Here is a 14,380-nt window from a genome sequence, read left to right on the forward strand (position 1 = left end):
CTACCTACATGGCAAAAAACGCATAAATCTGAATGCGAAACGCACAACTCCAGACCGCTCTCTGTGTGTGCGGGGTCTAATGATTATATACTTAACCTATTTGTACTCGTAGCTGTTTATGTTTGTAAAAAAACTTAAAAAAAGCGGCCAAGTGCGAGTCGGACTCGCCCATGAAGGGTTCCGTAGCAGCAATTAACATAATAAAATTGCGGTTTAATATATATGACGTATTAAAAAAAACTACTTACTAGATCTCGTTCAAACCAATTTTCGGTGGAAGTTTGAATGGTAATGTACATCATATATTTTTTGTAGTTTTATCATTCTCTTATTTTAGAAGTTACAGGGTGGGGGGGGGGGGACACTTTTTACCACTTTGGAAGTGTCTCTCGCGCAAACTATTCAGTTTAGAAAGAAATGATATTAGAAACCTCAATATCATTTTTGAAGACCTATCCATAGATAGGTATTCCACACGTATGGGTTTGATGAAAAAAAAAATTTGAGTTTCAGTTCTAAATATGGGGAACCCCAAAAAATTATTGTTTTTTTTTTCTCTTTTTGGGTAAAAATCTTAATGCGGTTCATAGAATACATCTACTTATCAAGTTTCAACAGTATAGTTCTTATATAGTTTCGGAAAAAAGTGGCTGTGACATACGGACAGACAGACAGACATGACGAATCCATAAGGGTTCCGTTTTTTGCCATTTGGCTACGGAACCCTAAAAACCGGACAAGTGCGAGTCAAACTCGCCCATCGAGGGTTCCGTACTTTTTAGAGCTCCGCACAAAACTGTTCGCGGAGCTCTTATTATGGGATCACTTCGGTCTTGCAAATCGGTTAAATGCGTTTTTTCTCAACGACCGTTTGATGTAGGTACCTAAAATTTGGAACAGTTAGGTACCTATGACAAGTACTGTGAATAAGTCAAAATCGCTTATTTCTGATTTTAGGGGGAAATTTAGGGGGTTGAGAGGGGTAGGCGGAATTATATTTTCATTTGTAAGAATCGTGTGGGGTATCATTAGAAAGCTTGCAAAAAAATTGAGTCGATGGACTGATATTGACCTCATTTTAGACTGCAGTAGTTTCGATAAAAAATGCATTGAAATTTGCAAGGAACACTTATTATATACATATGTAAAAATAAAATGTTATCGAGGTTTTAATGTCAGTTTTGCACCTACTCACCCCATTTTACGGTATGGAGACGGCGGGAAAATTATCAACTTAACCCTATCTGTTCGACGCAATACTATGCCAGTCTTAATTATACGCTGGTTAATCTATAATTCCAAAATACAATTAAATACAACCTTATTTAATTGATAATAAGGGTTCCTCTATCTTTGGCATACATTTTTTTGTAATAATTCTATTGTGCATAATAAATTTAGTCATAATAATTCGTCGGGTGATAAGCAAAAGTCACTAAGTACCACCACAAGTTCATAGCCATAGTGAACCATATTAGGACTAAGAGAAGGTCGATTTTTGTTTAATTTTTTTTAGTAATTAGTGACTTTTGCTTGTCACCTGATGATATAGGATTGTTGCGCATACGTACTCTACGCATAATTTTTATTGATCGAAGTATCTTTTGGCATCAATTTAATGCCCGAATCGAGACCTGGTATCAGTTTCATTTCGCATAATTTTATTTGTAATAATTTATTTTTGCATAATCCATAATCCGCCATTAAGCATAAAGTTTAGTACTACAAGCATGTATGGTCTTATGACATAGAAATGTTTTGCATACTTGCAAGAATAAACTAGGCCTTATTAGGATTCCAGTCGCTTTTCGGTGAAGGAAAACATCGTTAGGAAACCGGACTAATCCTAATAAGGCCTAGTTTCCCCTTCGGGTTGGAACGTAAGATGGCAGTCACTTTCGTAAAAATTAGTGCCTACGCCAATTCTTGGTATTAGTTTCCAAGCGGAACCCAGGCTCTCATGAGCTGTGGTTAAAACCGGGATAACGTGAGGAAAATGGTTGATATGTACTAGTATATTGTTCCCCGAGTATAAAATGTTACATTTTTGTCAATGGCAGAGGCCGTACGGCCCCAATTTCATAGAAAAACCGCAAACGATGTACTTACAGGCTAGCCGTTAGGCACACACATACTAGAGGTCAAAACAAAATTTTAGACCCGCAGTTCCTAAAAAAATTCCCTTAGGAGGGGAGTGCCGAGTCATTGTTTTTTTTGTATGGGAAAAACAAAATTTTTTTTAGAAACCTATCGGGTGTGGTATTATATGAAAGGGCTTTTTGAGGTGATTCTAAAAATAAATCATTACATTTCAGCTATTTTTTTTTTATTAAAACTAAAATAATTTTCAAAACATACCTAGTTTGGGCTCCTCCAGATACGATATGGCTGATTTTTTTTTGTACAATATACCACAAATGATACGTGATATCCTCATCTATAACCTTAAAAAAATAATTTCATTTAGTTTTTTTTTTTCATTTTTCAATTTTACTAAGTGTTAAGTCTTACTTTAGTACCTATTTTACGAGACTTAATGGAACTGTACTGCAGATACGGTGCATGTTAATCATAAAATGATACGTAATATCCATATATCCAACGGGGAATACCTTTTTAACCTTTTTACTGCGCCTTTTCATCAGTTGGTATAGTTTGTTTAGTTTTTCATACAAAACTATACCAGCTGATGAAAAGGCGCAGTAAAAGGGTTAAAGAGGTATTCCCCGTTGGATATATGGATATTACGTATCATTTTATGATTAATATGCACCGTATCTGCAGTACAGTTCCATTAAGTCTCGTAAAATAGGTACTGAAATAGGACTGTATCACTTAGTAAAATTGAAAAATAATAAAAAAATACTAAATAACTTATTTTCAAAATTGCTTTATTAACGTTAGATATGAGGCTATCATGTATCATTTGTGGTATATTGTACAAAAAAAAATCAGCCATATCGTATCTGGAGGAGCCCAAACTTGGTATGTTTTGAAAATTATTTTATTTTGTTTTAATTTAAACAAAATGGCTGATATGTAATGATGTGATATATTTTTAGAATCGCCTCAAAAAGCCCTTTCATATGATACCACACACGATAGGTTTCTGAAAAAAAAATTTTTTCTATACAAAAAAAACAATTATATTTCATCGCTTCATTCTCAATATAATGTTTTAACAGGTAGTCCCTTAAACCTACAGGCAACTGGCACGCTTTTAGAGTACTTCATTTGATTCAAAATCGGTATTAGTAGTTCCGGCGGGCACCACCTGGGAGTGGGGCGCTGCCGTAGACTTCATTCCTTATTCGTGCACGGCAACGAGTGCACGCGCTAAAATCATGCCTAAGCGTAATATCGACGAACGAATTAGTGAATATCACAAAAAAATAGAAGAATTACAACGAAAGAAAAATAAAGAACCACCTTATAAACGGATTCGAGTAATTCAGTCTTCGTCTGACGAGGACAATGACGAAGGTAAATTAGTGTTTTAGTTTGTTTTAGTGGTTATTTCATCAAGAAATATTACAATCTAGTTTCTAAAGTGTACTCTTTAAAACATTTACAGAATTTAAACGTACGAAATTAATGCTGAGTTTTGTCTACCTACCCTCAGTTTTCTTTATAACTTAAAGAATTTTAATGCACGCACGGTGTTAGCTGCGAGCTACCTCTGTGTTGTTTTAACGTATTAAGACTCGGGATTGACTGCGAGTCAATTGCGACAACGTGATTAACTGCGAGTTAACCACGAGGCATTTGCCGAATATAACATGCAAAACAATAAGTTATCATAACTAGTTACGTTGTCTTGTCTGCGAGACATGTACAACCGAGTTTTCTCATAACTCACCTACCCACCTTCTTTTGGGTCTCCAAATAAAATATACATTTTTATTTTTATTTTAGATACAAATATCGTTGTCCATCGTCCTTTAACGGACCGAAATAATCGAGAAGGCAGCGTGACTGAACCTTTTCAAGTCGGGGGGCACCAGTGCACTCAACCATTACCAATGAACCTCGAGGCGAATCCTCGCCAAAACACTGAGCCAGAACATGAGATAGCCGAGCCGGAGGTGGAGCAAAGTGCTCCTATGCCTGATGAAACCGCGCAAGCATCCGCGGAAATACCGGTAGAACCGGACCTACTTATGGCCTTGGGCGAGTCCACAGATGATATACCTGAATTTGGTAAACCGATACATGACAGTTTAGCCAGTCTGTGGTTACCTTTACTAAAAAAGGGTCTGCTCAAAGAAAACAAAGAAAAACTTTTAAAAAGTTATTTAATACCCGAAAATTGCAAGCTTCTGCAGTCACCAAAACTTAACGCAGAGATCTCAGCTGCAGTATCTGAAATAGTCAGAGGGCGCGATAAAAAACTGTCTGGTTTTCAACAACAGCACGGCGCAGGCATTACTGCACTAAATAAGGGTATGGAGATCCTACTAAATAGCGATAATAAAGCCCAGGCTCTGACTCATTTCAGTGACAGCTGTCGAATCTTGACAGACCTTCACTGCGTCGACCAAAGATAGAATAAAATTGATAACTCCCAGCCTGGAAAAGAACATCCTACATGTAATCCAAGATTCCGAAAGAGACGATACTCTCTTTGGTAACGCTTTGTCTGAAAAAATTAAGGCAAGCAAAGCCATTCAAAGACAAGGACATCAGATAAAAAAGACTGTGCCATACCAACCGTCTACTTCCGGATTTCGCCAGTCGACGGCAAACCGCTATACCCCGCCGGGAAACTGGAGGGGTCCACCTCGCTACTTCTACCCCAACAGCAGAGGTGGACGAGGCAGCCAGACGAGGATGACAACTCCCAGGAGATCGTACAATTACTCATACAGCACAACTCCACCGGCAGCGAAACCTGCCCCTCAGACCAGGCCTCGTGCTCCAACTCAACAGTAAACCAGGTACATTCTGGTAGAATAAGTTCATTTTACGATTGCTGGCTAAATATAACTCAAAATAATGAAGTTTTAACTTGGATTCGAGAGGGATATAAAATTCCTTTCTCTAAAAGCGTTGAACAGCCTCCAGTAAGCCATCCCGCTTACTCTTTTGACGAAAGTCGTGACATGTCACATGCAATTAATAAATTACTAGAGTTAGGTGCCATTTCACAATGTAATGCATCAAGTAACCAGTTCGTTTCCAAAATATTCTTGACGCCAAAACCTAATGGCGAGAAACGGTTTATTTTGAATCTCAAATCGCTCAATAAATTCATTCCTAAAATTCACTTTAAGATGGAAGACCATCGAACCGCATCCAAGTTAATACCTCAGAATAGTTATTTAGCCAACATTGACTTAAAAGAAGCCTATCTTTTAATACCTATTCATGTATCTGATCGAAAATATTTACGTTTCCAATTTCAAGCTTATGGCTCTAAAGAAATTGTAACGTATGAGTTTAATGCCCTGCCTTATGGCTTATCGTTAGCCCCGTGGGTTTTTACTAAAGTAATGAAAGAAGTAATAACATATTTAAGATCCAGTGGTCTGAAATCTGTCATGTATTTGGATGACATCCTGTGCATAGGTGATGACTATACTGATTGTAATAAAAACGTAAATGAGACTGTGAAGCTACTTCAATGTTTAGGTTTCGTTATTAACTTTAGTAAAAGCTCACTGGAACCCAAGCAAAGTTGCAAGTTTTTGGGATTCAATTTCGATAGTCGAAACATGTCTATGTCTTTGCCGAGTGATAAACGTAATAAAATTGCCCAGTTAGTTAACAAATTTATGAAATTGCCACGTTGTAGTATTCGTGAATTTGCTCAATTGATCGGTGTACTTGTCGCGGCTTGCCCTGCTGTTAAGTATGGATGGCTGTACACAAAAATTTTAGAACGCCAGAAATTCCTGTTTTTGCAAAGGCATAATGATAATTTTGAAGCCAAAATATCATTACCCGATACCATTCTTGCCGACTTAGACTGGTGGGCTAAGAATATTGCCACTGCTGATAATCCTATGAGGACAGAAAACTTCAAATACGAAATCTTTACAGACGCCTCTAGGTCGGGCTGGGGCGCTGTATGTGGCAATAAAAAAGCAAACGGGACATGGAAAACCGTTGAGATGGAACACCATATAAACTATTTAGAATTGCTCGCGGTATTTTTAGGCCTGAAAAGCCTCGCTTCAGACGTTACCAACTGTGCAATATTATTACGAATCGACAACACGACCGCTATTAGTTATATTAACCGTATGGGAGGTATACAATTCCCACATTTAAATGACTTATCAAGATCAATTTGGCAATGGTGCGAGGAGCGCCATATTTGGTTATATGCGTCATACGTTAATACCAAACTTAATCGGGCAGATGAGGAGTCTAGGAAAATCAACCCCGACACAGAGTGGGAATTATCCACCCAAGCTTTTAATACCATTATTAAAAAATTAGGGTACCCAAATGTAGATTTGTTTGCTTCACGTGCTAACGCAAAATGTGACGCATTCGTCTCATGGAGACAAGAGCCAGACGCCATGGCGATAGATGCGTTTACGCTTAACTGGAGCTCTAACTTCTTTTATGCATTCCCACCATTTGCGCTAATACTAAAATGCTTACGAAAGATTGTTGACGATAAAGCTGATGGAATACTTGTATTCCCCTATTGGCCTTCGCAGGCATGGTTCCCTTTCCTGATAAAACTTCTTAAGTCAGAAATCATAATGTTCGCTCCTCATAAACACCTGTTAAAATCACATTTCAGGGACCATCACCCCCTGCATGCCAGTCTTACCCTGGGTGCCGCGAGGCTTTGCGGGCGGCGTTCATCAAGCGGGGGACCCCACTCGAGGCAGTACCTCTAATGCTAGCCTCATTGGCTCAGAATACTTTATGTCAATATGGCGTAACCATAAAACTTTGGTGGGAACATTGCACTTCTAAAAATATTGACGTCTATCATCTGTCGATACCCGAGGTACTTTCCTTTTTAACGGAACTATTTAATAAGGGTTGTTCGTATGGCTCATTAAATAGCCACCGTTCGGCGTTATCTTTGCTGCTTGGCAGCGAGATAGGTACTGATAACTGTGTGAAAAGACTTTTAAAAGGGGCATTTAAATTAAAACCAATAACACCAAAATATAATTCCACCTGGGATCCTCAGGTTGTACTAAATCATGTTTCGTCTTGGTATCCCAACTCCGATATACCCCTTGAAAAAATCACTAAAAAACTAGTTACTCTGTTAGCACTCTGTACAGCTCACAGAGTGCAAACCTTATCTCTCATAAAACTAGAAAATATTACAGAAATTTCAGATGGAATAAAAATTGCCATAGTTGACATTATTAAAACTTCTGCTGTAGGCCGTGAACAACCCATATTAAATTTGCCATTTTTCCGAGAAAAAATAAGTATATGCCCAGCTACGACCCTTAAGGATTATATTTTCGCCACGAAAAATTTAAGGGTTGGTAGCACGGGAACGCTTTTCCTGACATATAAGCGACCTCACAAGGCCGCCAGCAGTCAAACCCTAAGTAGGTGGATCAAACAAGTTTTGCATGAAAGTGGCGTAGACGTCAATGTGTTTGGTGCCCATAGTACTCGCCACTCTGCTACTTCAACGGCTTTTGCGGCTGGAATCAGCCTAGATACGATCAGAAAGGCGGCTGGCTGGACCAGCAACTCTAAAACCTATGCCAAATTCTATAACCGACCAATAATCAATTGTAGTGATGATTATGATTTCGCTAGATCGATTTGTTTCCCAGAAACCAATGTCAGTGACAATGACGATTCCTAAATATTAACTGTAGTGCTTAACTGCATATAATATACCTTTTGTGATTATTAGGCATGTTAAATAATTATAAAAAATAAAAACAATGAATAATAAAAATAGTTTTTATTTTCTCACAAAACTTTCAACTCTAAACATCTACCTGTTAAAACATTATATTGAGAATGAAGCGATGAAATATAATAGATGATTAAACGAACTTTCCTAAAGTGAAGTTCGATCACTATTATATGAGTCGCTTCATTCGAAGATATAAATATAATCACCCACCCATCCCTAGGTGACCCAAAAAAGAAAGTTTTGTTCGTGACTCTAAAAAATGAAGTCTACGGCAGCGCCCCACTCCCAGGTGGTGCCCGCCGGAACTACTAATACCGATTTTGAATCAAATGAAGTACTCTAAAAGCGTGCCAGTTGCCTGTAGGTTTAAGGGACTACCTGTTAAAACATTATATCTTCGAATGAAGCGACTCATATAATAGTGATCGAACTTCACTTTAGGAAAGTTCGTTTAATCATCTATGACTCGGCACTTTCTTAAGGGATTTTTTTTAGGAACTGGGGGTCAAAAATTTTGTTCTGACCTCTAATATGCGTGTGCTAAACGGCTAGCCTGTACATCGTTTGCGGTTTTTTAAGTGAACAGGTTAGACTAAAACTTTGTCACACCATAGCTTGGAAACTATAACTCATATCAAAATGAATGTTCGTACTTATTTGTAGGAAATTTATTAATAAATAATTTAGTCTTTGACTATTTTATCCTAGCTTGTATCGATGTATCGTTTTCCTGAAAATTGAGAAAATCTGTAAAATGGGACGCTTTTCAAGGGGAGAGGGGGTGACGCCAACGGTGGGAGGGGGGGGGGGAGAGTAGTGTTGTATAATGTACTCACCTACACAGGTATAACACAGCAGCAATAAATCTTAATTACAAATGGTATGTTGTCATGTTATGTTGTGTGTGTTGTTCTTAATGTTATACATTGTATATTTGTCAACATGTTTTTGTCATCTGTGTTTGTTTGTCATAAATAAATGTATTTCTATTCTATTCTATTCTATTCTATTCAAATTTTGCCGCGAAAAAATCTACAATGAATATATTATCCCATTTGTCGTACCTAAATAGGAATGATGAAAATCACGAAGATTTGTGTTTCCGAAAAGCAACAAAGACGATTTTTTAAATAACGAACATAATTCCAATTATAACAATTCCTATGTACAGGTCGTCCCACGGCTATGCCACATGGAAGGAATTATGTACCCTGAATATTGTAGATGGAACATTTTACTGAAAGAAGACATTATATTAGAAAAAAAAAATTACCCTATAGCTTTATCATACCGATCGAAAGGCTTCATCATAAGGATTATTTTTTGCTAAATAACATAGTGTCAGAAATAAAAGGAAGACCACGAATTTTAACATTTTTAAATCAAAATTAATCAATTTAATTTATTAAATGCTCAAAATGAGTCCCATTCTGTTGAATACAAAGTCGCACTCTTTTGATTATTTGGGTAATTCTTATTCTTATGCATTTTTTTGTGTTACATGTAAGAATAGGATATATTTTTAAGAAAATAAGTAAACTGTATAGGGGCTATTCATAAATTACGTCATTTCAAATTGACATCGGATGATGGTAGCATGACGTAGGAGGATACGGGGCCATTCGAAGCGTGATTTTTGGATGATTTTAGGGGGGGGGGGGTGTCAAAAATTGATGACGTAATTTATGGACAGCCCCATATCAATATACTTAGCAATTTACCTCTAGTTTTAGGACAACCTAAATGTTTTGTCCTAAGAGTATTAAAAACATATATAAAAAAAATTAAAATGCGAAATGTCACGGACCGTGTAATGTGACTTCCCCGGATTTTGTGATATTATATATAGGTATATATATATTTTTTTTAATATGAAGTGATTTTGCAATAATTTATATCAAATATAAAACACTAATCCCTGTTCTATAACACTGTTTAAAAATTGTATGGATATATAACGACGTTATATATTTTTTAGCAACATATATTTTGTGATCAGCATTCTTGTCACCGCCGCGTGTGGTAATATAAACATGCGGTACTCGGTAGAAATAAAAAAATATCTTTACTATTAGCCTTATTAAAGTTTCTTTAGAACAGCAACACTGTGTTGTTGTCAGGTTTGCATTTATTTGTGTTCATTTGAAAAAACGGTCAACCTTAAAGCGTCACCGCCGTGTTTGAGTTTTAAAAGTAAGTAGCAGTTTCACGTTATTGTTTGTAACATACGATATATTGTTTGTAACATATAATGCAGAAACGCGCAATACGTACACTTGCCGGTGTAAAAGACAGGCACCCTTGTAAAGAGCTCTTTGGTTGTCAACGTATAATGACGCACTACTCACAATACCTGTTCGATATACTGATATATGGAAGAGAGAATATATCCCAATTTGCACGCATTAACTTTCCGGGCAAACTGCTTCGAGCTTCAGGGCCTCTGAGAACAGTTCCCCGTCGCATGGCACTTTCCAGAAAGAACCCAGCCGCCATAAGGTACCTTTCGCCGTGGAACGTCACATATCTTTACTATTTCATATACTTATAGTGCAACTCTAATTCATTTACCGAATCGCGGCGCCAGCCGCCATAAGATACATTTTGCCGTGGGACGTCTTTACTATATCGTATCTAGTTAATCTCTAATTCATTTCCCGAATCGAACCGTTAATACGAGCACCTACCTGCTGATCTGAGAAACGAGCCGTGTGACGAAACATTTAAGCGCAAATTGAGAAACCTTTTGTTGGATAACCCTCTGTACTGTGTAAATGAGTACATGGAATTGAATTTGTAACGACATATGTAATTTTATTTATTATTAAATTGTTGATTTGTATTTTAAACATGACATTTTGTTCATTTGTGATATTTTTATCTTTTTTTGACATTTTAATGACAGTTACAAATTATTTACGTTGACATCGACTTTAATGTTAACTTGGTTTATATTCAATTGTTTGACATGTTTTTCTTTGTACATGACGATCCTTATTGGGAGACACAATTTTAGGGTGCGTATCATAATGAATACGAACTTTTGATATAATTTCAATTTACAAACGTTCAAAACGTATACTAATCTTATGTATAATGCACTAAATCTATATTTTCAATTAGTATAACATAAAAATAATATAACATACAATATACATACCGCTGTTTGGTATAACATACAAATAAACTAATTACATTTAATATAACATTCATTATGCATATAAATTAAAATAATGAATAACATCTCATATAAGTATCTGAACAAAACATCAGTAAAATTATTTGGATAGCTTTGTATTTCATAGGTCATCGAAACTAATTACTGTCAGAAAAGTAGGTTAGGTTAGAACTGTGACCCCTCACAGAAAGAAACTGCTACCAGAAAAGTAGGTTAGGTTAGGTTAGAACTGTGACTCCCCAGAAAAAGAAACTGCTACCAGAAAAGTAGGTTAGGTTAGGTTTGAACTGTGACTTCCCAGAAAAAGAAACCGCTACCAAAAATGTAGGTTAGGTTAGGTTAGAACTGTTACTCCCCAGAAAAAGAAACTGCTACCTGAAAAGTAGGTTAGGTTAGGTTAGAACTGTGACTCCCCAGAAAAAGAAACTGCTACCAGAAAAGTAGGTTAGGTTAGGTTAGAACTGTGACCCCTCAGAGAAAGAAACTGCTACCAGAAAAGTAGGTTAGGTTAGAACTGTGACCCCTCAGAGAAAGAAACTGCTACCAGAAAAGTAGGTTAGGTTAGGTTAGAACTGTGACCCCTCAGAGAAAGAAACTGCTACCAGAAAAGTAGGTTCGGTTAGGTTAGAACTGTGACCCCCCCACAGAAAAAACTGCTACCAGAAAAGTAGGTTAGGTTAGGTTAGAGCTGTGACCCCTCAGAGAAAGAAACTGCTACCAGAAAAGTATTAGGTTAGGTTAGAACTGTTACCCCCCAGAAAAATAAAAGGTTAGGTTTATTGCGTGGTATTTGTTTTGTATATTATATTATTTCAACGTTATACCTTTTTATACTTATCAGAAACGATATTATATGTAAAGTTCATTATACATTATAAAATTACAGAATTCATTGTTTTACGTATCGCACGTTATACTTATTGCACGTTATGCCATTCAAAATTATACTAATTGAATTTATATATTCTGAGCAATATATTATAGGTTTGTATACGTTCTATTACTTATCCACAATTTTATTAATCTTATTATTTTTAATTTTAAATATATAATGTAATTTTTGACGATCATGATGAGAAGATAAACATAATTTTGACGAATGTAGCAAATTTATAGTATAATTTTCATGTTGAAATAACGAAATCTAAATCTTATTAAGCTAATTATTTAACATTTGCAAAATCAAAGGAACTATTTATGTAATATCGAACATGCTCCAAAGTATCACGACCTTGGCCTCAAAAATCTGTCACCGCCACGGACTTTTGAGTCCACGTTCGTAACATGTTAGACACGTGGTCGTGACATTCTTAATTCGTTTGTTTAATTTAAAGGCACATGCGCTCTTCAGAAATGGATTTTTATTAGCTACAGATCATTTGCTATTATTGCCCGACTGCCAAGGCAAAAAAAGTTTTTCGCTTGTATGTATGTATGATGTGTATCGAATTCTTTGTCACGCTCTACAGCCTTTATAGTTTGACGGATTACAACGTATGCGCTGTCATTAGGTGTGTCGTAGTCATAGGAGTGACTTAGGCTATGTTAAAATTACTATATAAATCAAAATAGTCGAGTTGGCCGCCAAAATGTCGAAATGTCACGACTGAGGGACACTTTGTCACAACCGTGTTTATGTAACCTAATTTTATTTACCTTGCCTGAGGGTTTTAAGCTTTACCATATGTATCAAAAGAATGCTTTTTGTATATACTTTTGATTTATGTAACAATATGTGAAAAATATTTTTTTTTTATTTAAAAAATAAACATTCTGCACACAATTTAAGAATCACCCATTTCGCTCCCTGTGGATCGTTCAAATGACAGTCAGATTTTAACTATTCGGAAATAGCAGTCTTGATTTTCTTCTAACGTGGTTTTCAAAATCGTAATTTTGATATCTCGGACGTATAAAAAATCGGGATTATGAAAATCGAGGTGACAAAAGTTGGGAAAACATATTTCGGAATATTAGGGTGGTCCTTGAAATAGGAGTAGGTACGAAAAATAAGGCGGGCAGGACGCGGAACTCTTGACCGCTCTCTGTGTGCGCGGGCCCTTAGTCAACTGTGCTATTCTACAGGTTGTTGCACGATTGCATCTGAAACTGCAGCGAGTTTGCAGCAGTCGAGATTCAGCAACCTGTTGCTTGATACGGTTCGGCAGCTGCGCTCCGACACCTGTCGGCATTTGTAACGCCAAAGTCGACGAACGAACTGAGCAAATCACACTCCTTAAAGGTAATTTCTTAAAGTTTAAAATTAATATGAATGCAGTTTTGTTTCTTTTTAAAAATAAAGGAACGTCTCCTTTAAGTAAAATGAGCCGACTTAAGGATTTAAAGTAGTTTCCCTCCAGGGCCCGACTTATTTTTCCACACTGTATACTTATATGCCGATTTAATGTCACTTCTATCATGTAGAAACACTTAAATGAGGTTGAGTGGTGATATGGGTTACTAATGGATTACCGATTTTTTTTGCCAGTTTTTCATATCCCAAACAATCTATCCCAAAAATATAAAAGCCAACTAATAATTTCCCAACTAAACAAGTCGCATATAAATATTTTCCAAGAGAACGATATGCAAAAAAATATTTTGACATTTGCTTACGTTGACAACATTTATTTTACCAAATTTTAATTACTCGACATTATTAGTTGCCAAAGAATACAAAAACCATAACAAAACATAACAAATGTAACAGTTATCAAAAAAACAAATTCCCAATTTTTATGTGAAAAATTTAACGGCCTGACGGCCCTGGATAACAATCCCTTTTTTTAAAGCAAGTAAAACCCGGCAACCGCTCTAAGGAACACAAGGTAACTAACGAACCTACATAGGTATGTAATACTGTACATACTAATGTAGTGTTTTTTTTTTCAATGCGGGCTGTTTGGTCTGCTCCCACTTTACCTAACCTAGCCGTAACACATTTTTAATAACATAATGTTTTGGATAGACTTTATTTGTGAAATAAATTTGAGCGAACATTTATAGTCCAAGTAAAACACCTAGGAAAAAAACAGTTGTCAATATTATCATTTGTCGGATTTTAAGTTTTTCAAACGTTTATTTGGGAAAGATTGAGTTGACAAACGTGCAACGTGCAGTGTAGACACTGTCATAGTCTTTGAAGGTCCATCCTGGGAGTCTGTGTTTGGGAGGGCTGAGACAGGTCTCAGTAAAGTGTCTTCTTGGCTAAAAACAAACCTTCTAACTCTTAATGTTAATAAAACAAATTACATATGTTTTACAAAATATATCAGCTCACAACGTAATAATAATCTTAAGTTAAGTACCATACTACAAGTACTTACCTGCGCCTGTTCTCGAGA

General features: G+C 36.3%; 1 pseudogene; it reads left to right on the forward strand.

Annotated features, from left to right (window-relative positions):
- Positions 1–3,935: 3,935 nt before the first annotated feature.
- Positions 3,936–5,368, forward strand: LOC134805525 (uncharacterized; annotated as a pseudogene).
- The last annotated feature ends 9,012 nt before the right edge of the window (positions 5,369–14,380 follow it).

Source organism: Cydia splendana, unplaced genomic scaffold (genome assembly GCF_910591565.1).
Source record: "Cydia splendana unplaced genomic scaffold, ilCydSple1.2 scaffold_142_ctg1, whole genome shotgun sequence".
In the NCBI taxonomy this organism is placed as follows: Eukaryota; Metazoa; Arthropoda; class Insecta; order Lepidoptera; family Tortricidae; genus Cydia; species Cydia splendana.